The sequence below is a fragment of the Mus caroli genome, chromosome 2 (assembly GCF_900094665.2).
Source record: "Mus caroli chromosome 2, CAROLI_EIJ_v1.1, whole genome shotgun sequence".
Lineage (NCBI taxonomy): Eukaryota > Metazoa > Chordata > Mammalia > Rodentia > Muridae > Mus > Mus caroli.
The window spans coordinates 85,152,547-85,158,546 of record NC_034571.1 but is presented as its reverse complement, the minus strand read 5'-3'; the positions used below and the strand labels follow the sequence as shown (position 1 = coordinate 85,158,546).

Sequence of the window (6,000 nt, the reverse complement as noted above, 5' to 3'; positions counted from 1 at the left end):
AGTTCTAGGCTAGCCTGGTCTACAAAGTGAGTTCCAGGACAGCCAGGGCTACACAGAGAAACCCTGTCTCAAAAAAACCAAAAAAAAAAAAAAAAAAAAAAAAGCTAATTAAAAAAATTTAAAATTATTTATTATTTTTTTAAAAAAAGCTAATTAAGGCAAAGTGAAGTAGGTAATAGGGACTGTGTGGCTTCTTCAGGGGAAATATAAAGTGTCCTTTTACCAGGTAGACTTGGGTGGATCTGTTTTTTAAAAAGTATATTTAGCGTGTGTGGTGGTATATACACTTTCAAGGCCAGCACTTGAGAGGCAGGTCTACATAGCATAGCACGTAGGCCAGCCTGGTCTACATAGAAAGTTCCAGGTCATCTAAAGCTACAAAGGGAAACCCTGTCTCAAAAACCTGTGCGTTGTGGGGCTGGTGAGATGGCTCAGAGGTTAAGAGCAGTGGTTGCTCTTCCAGAGGGCTTGAGTTGAATTCCCAGCAAACACACGGTGACTCATAATCTACACGGAGATCTGATGCCCTCTTCTGGCTTGTGGATGTATATGCAGCCGAGCACTCACATTCAACAATTTTTTTTTTAAACATTTTTTTATTAGATATTTTAACAAATTTTAAAAATTTAAAAAAATATAAAGTGTGCATGTGCAGGAGCTCACAGAGGTCAGAAGAGGACATTAGATCCTCAGGAACTGGAGTTACAGGCAGTTATGAGCAGGGGATTGAACTGCCGTCCTCTGGAAGAGCAGCCAGGCTCTTAACCTGAAACTATTTCAGGCCCTGAAACTATTTCTTTGGTGCCCACCCAGGTTTACCCTGATTAACCAGTGCTCCCTGGAGCACGGGTGATTTAGGCAGTTCCATCATAACACCCACTTGGTATAGGGATGACTCCCAGAAGCCTCATCACGGGACTCCTTGCCCAGCTTGCAGGCGATCCCACTGAAGGCTCTTTCTCCCCCACCAATGATTGTAAGGTGGGACCACTGAGACACCTAGCGTTGAAACTTTGGTTGTTCTAAGGTCCTTGATCAGTCCTCACAGGAAGAGATCTTTGTTGTATTTTTCTGAGGAGACACTTATCCTGGAACCGTACATGGGACACCAGTAACTGACCAAAGAAGGGATTTCACCTGTCTAGCTTGAGTGAACCAATGACTTTATTACAGTTACTTACAGGAGCAGGGTGACCAAAGGCAGCTCTTCACTGGAAAGCTCACCCCAGCAGATGAGGACTTCTGTATCCCTGGAGCATCCTCCACAGCTTATAGCCTGACCACTGAGCCTCTGTCCTCCCAGTGCCCGCTCACAGGTTGCATAACCTTACAGTTTCCTTGGCTCCCCAAGTCCTGAGTCTCTCTCTCTCTCCATTCCCTCCTAGAGGACATTTGAATTTAGAGGAAACAGCTTCATAATACTGGAGTGGGCCTTAACACCTATCATGGGAACTTAAGACACAAGGAAGACCATGTGAATCCCAGCGTGTGGTGCACACTGGAGACCAACTCAAGGCCATCTTCAGGTCCAAGGAATTAAGGCCAACCTACGCTACAAAGGGCTGTCTCAAAATAAAACAAAACAAAACAAATGACTTCAAGAGAGACCTATTCTTGACCATCTTGAATTTCTAGCTTCCAAAACTGAGTAAGTGTTCATGAAATTACCCACTTTGGATGCTTGGACCATGTCATGACCTTTAGTGAAAGTTTTTTGTTTTTTTGTTTGTTTGTTTTAGGTAACATAACATTTGGGTAAGATATCAACACTTATAAAGATTTATTTTTATTATACTGTATTATTTTTATTATGTGTATGTGGGGAGGGGTATGCACCTATAAATGCAGGCATCTGTGGAGTTTGCAAGTGTTGAATGCCCATAAGTAGCTATGAGATGTTCTATGAAGGAACATGGGTCCTCTTCAAGAGCAGTGAACAACATATATGTATTTGTTTGTTTATTTGATACAGATTCTCTCTACATAGCCCTGGCTGTCTGGGAACTATGAAGACCAGGCTGGCCTCAAAGAAATCACTCGCCACACCTGGCAGCAATGCAGGTTCTAAACTACAGAGGTATCTTTCCATCTGCTTTGTTCTCTTCTTGGGGTCAGTGTGATGGTTAGTTTTGTCAACTTGACACAACCAAGAATCACTCGGGAAGGGAACGCTTTGGCTTCTGTGGTAGTTTGAATAGGCACAGCCCCATATACTCATGTATTTGAACGCTTGGCTCACATGGAATGGCACTATTAGGAGGTGTGGCCTGGTTGGAGTAGGTGTGGCTTTGTTGGAGGAAGTGTGTCACTGAGCAGGCCGACTTTGAGGTCTTATAGGTATGCTCAAGTTTGGCCAATGAGAGACAGCCTCCTCCCTCCTGCCTTCCAATCAAGATGCAGAACTCTTGGCTCCTCCAGCACCATGTCTTCCTGCATGCTGCCATGTTTCCCATCATGATGATAATGGACTAAACTTTACTCTGAACCTGTAAGCCAATCTCAATTAAATGTTCTTTATAAGAGTTGCCTTGGCTTTTCCTCAGCCGCCGCCAAAGGCCGCATTGGGGTGAGGCCCTCGCTTCATCCGGCGACTAGCACGGAGCAGGCAGTCCACAACACGGCGTCCGTCTCTGAGCTCGCTTGCATCTACTCCGCCCTCATCCTGCACGACAACGAGTTGATGGTCACGGAGGATAAGATCAATGCCCTCATTAAAGCAGCTGGTGTCAGCGTTGAACCTTTCTGGCCTGGCTTGTTTGCCAAGGCTTTGGCCAATGTCAACATTGGGAGCCTCATCTGCAATGTAGGGGCTGGTGGGCTCGTTCCAGCAGCTGGAGCTGCGCCTGCTGGTGGTCCTGCTCCATCCACTGCTGCTGCCCCAGCTGAGGAGAAGAAAGTGGAAGCAAAGAAGGAAGAGTCCGAGGAGCCTGAAGATGACATGGGATTTGGTCTTTTTGACTAAACTGCTTTTGTTAAGTTGTCCAATAAAGAGCTGAACCTGTAGGTAGGCTGGTCTCACTTGTAAGCCACAAAGCTCTTGAAGTTTCAGAGATGGTAGCAGGTCCCAAAAAAATGTCAGGGAAGGAGGGTCTTGACCAAAGCCAGCATGAGTTGTATGAAAAATAAGACCTGGGTCAAAAGAACTGGACGATCTGGGTAGAGAATGGGTGGGTCTATCTCCAGGAAGGCCCCTTCAAGAGACTGTTCGGTTCAGAGAGCCTGTTTAGTGCCAGCCATTTGAAAATTAAAGCCCATGGGGCTGGTGAGATGGCTCAGTGGGTAAGAGCACCCGACTGCTCTTCTGAAGGTCCGGAGTTCAAATCCCAGCAATCACATGGTGGTTCACAACCATCCGTAACGAGATCTGACTCCCTCTTCTGGAGTGCCTGAAGACAGCTACAGTGTACTTACATATAATAAATTAATAAATAAATCTTAAAAAAAAGAAAATTAAAGCCCTGGAAGTGCTTGACAGGCTGAGAGCTAACTCTTACTGTCCAGGATAACAAAATACCTCTAGGTTTCCTGATGTTCATGTGTGAAGAACTTGGCAGTTCTTGAGGATCTCAGAAGCTGTGATTAGTAGGAATGGACAGAAGCATCTAGAAGGGCCAGAGAACCTACCAGTCCACTGGTGTAACTTTTATAAAACCAGCAGCCTAAAGGATTCAGGCATGCAGCAAGGCTTGGACTACAACTTCATGTGGAAAGTTCAGTCCTTAGGACCTGGGGCTGACAGTGCCAGGTATCCCATTGCCTCTGCCTTAGTGAAGAAGCCAGGGAGTGCGTTCAAGGCCAGCCTGAACTACAAAATAGATAAGTTTTATTATGTATGGTTTTGGTTGAATCAAAATTAACTGAGCTGGTGCACGCCTTTAATCCCAGCACTTGGGAGGCAAAGGCAGGCGGATTTCTGAGTTTGAGGCCAGCCTGGTCTACAAAGTGAGTCCCAGGACAGCCAGGACTACACAGAGAAACAAAAAACTGATATGGCCCAGTGATAGTATTGTGACCCTGGGTTTAAAATCTTGTAACCTGCCACCCACATGTAGGATAATGGACACAGCATGCCTGGAAATAGGCTGTTATTTCAGTTTAGCTCAAATAGTTCTGGGCCTCCAGGTTCTCCTCAATTTGACATCTACACTTCTGACATGGAATACTAAGGATTGTATTGCCCAATAAAAATGGATGTTCTGGTCAAAAAAAAAAAAAAGTTTCCTTGGTCATGGTGTCTCTTGACAGCAATAAAACCCTAAGAAGTTGATACCAGGGACTTGGGTATTGCTGTGATAGGCCTGGCCATGTTCTTGTGTGGAGGAGTGTGGATTTGGGAACTTTGGATTAGGGAAGCAATGGAATGCTTCAAGAGGGGCTTAATGGGCCATCCTAGCAGAATATGGAAGACAGCGGTGCCGAGGGTGATTTAAACTGTGGAGGCCTGGCTCAGGGGGTTTCAGAGAACATTAGTATGTAGCCCAGAGACAGTGTTTGTGGCAAGGAATTTAGCTCTTTTTGTCCTTGTCTGAGATTTTCCTGAGGCTAAAGTGAAGACTTTTGGATTAACTGCACTGGCAAAGGAAATCTCGGAATAGTTTAGCACAGACTCTGCTGTGTAGTACCTAAGGCAAACTTTTTCTTTTGCTTTGCTTTTTCTTAGGCAGGGTTTTTCTATAGACCAGGCTGACCTCACACTCAGAGATCCTACTGCCTCTACCTTCTGAGTGCTGGGATTAAAGGTGTGTGCCACCACCCCTGGGTTCTTACGTTAACTTTTTGTTTTTTAATTTAATGTATGAGTGCTCTGCTGCATATATACCTGCAGGCCAGAAGAGGGCATCAAATCCCCTTATAGATAGATGGTTGTGAGCCACCATGTAGTTGCTGGGAATTGAACTCAGCACCCCTGAAAGAACAGCTAGTGCTCTTAACCACTAAGGCATCTCACTCACTCCCAAGGTTAACTCTTATGAAAGCAGTTTGATGAAACAGCAAACTGAGCAAGAAAAATACAATGTCTAGTTCAAGGATTAAAGGGGCACCGGAAGTGGAATGGAGCTAAACCTTGAGTTCAAGGAGATAAACAGAGTAAAGGTATTCAATGAAATTAAGGGAGTGGTGACCTCGGAGCAAAACCCCAGCTAGTAGGCTTTCATAATGTGAAAAGGAATTAAAGCAAAGTTTAGGTCCAGGCAAGGTGTTGCACGCTTTTAATCCCAGCACTCGAGAGGAAGAGGCAGGCAGACCTCTAAGATCAAGACTATGCTTGTCTACAGAGCAAGTTTCAGGACAGCCAAGCAAAGGCAGGAAGAAAAAAAAAAAATCAAAAACAGAAAGCTGGTGATGTCACAAAACAAGGGGGCCATGTTCCAGCCCCAGTAAGCAGAACTTGGCAGCTTTGGCCACAAGGTTCTGGCTTTAGAATCAAGGATAGAATGTTTCAGGGATGTCTCTGAATGGAGGAGCAGAGAGGTCATTGTGTGAAAGGAGTTATAAAACCTCCCTCTGCAACAAACAAAAGCCACTGAAGCCAGGCATATGACAGGGGTACATGGAGGACCAGAAAAGCCATTGTGTGAAGCTGTGAAAGTGAAGCCTGGTTTTGTTGGAGTTCGTCAAAAGACCCTCACTCACAAAGACCATGGAGATCGCCATTGCTGCAAACTGCATGAGGATTTTTATTGATCCAACATGTTGGGACTCCCCTCCCAGCTCACAGGTCAGAGGAGAGACCAAGAACAAAGAAAGAGCACACTTTTTATACCTTTGTAAGGAGCAGATATGAGCAACAGTGTAGCTGTCTTATTCTAATTGGTGTAGCAAGTAACCTTTTCCGGCATTGGTTGGTTCGCACAGTAACTACCTCTGGTCTAGTGACTCACTTTGCTTGTCCCCAAGGTGGGTTATTATGATTTGGTCAACAAAGCAATAGTACATTTTGAACTTATGGGTCAGCTATTGATATGCCAGAAAACTTTGTCAGCAAGGTTAAGGCAGTAT

General features: G+C 45.0%; 1 pseudogene; it reads left to right on the top strand.

Annotated features, from left to right (window-relative positions):
- The first annotated feature begins 891 nt into the window (after window positions 1–891).
- Window positions 892–2,962, top strand: LOC110306660 (annotated as a pseudogene).
- Window positions 2,963–6,000: the final 3,038 nt, after the last annotated feature.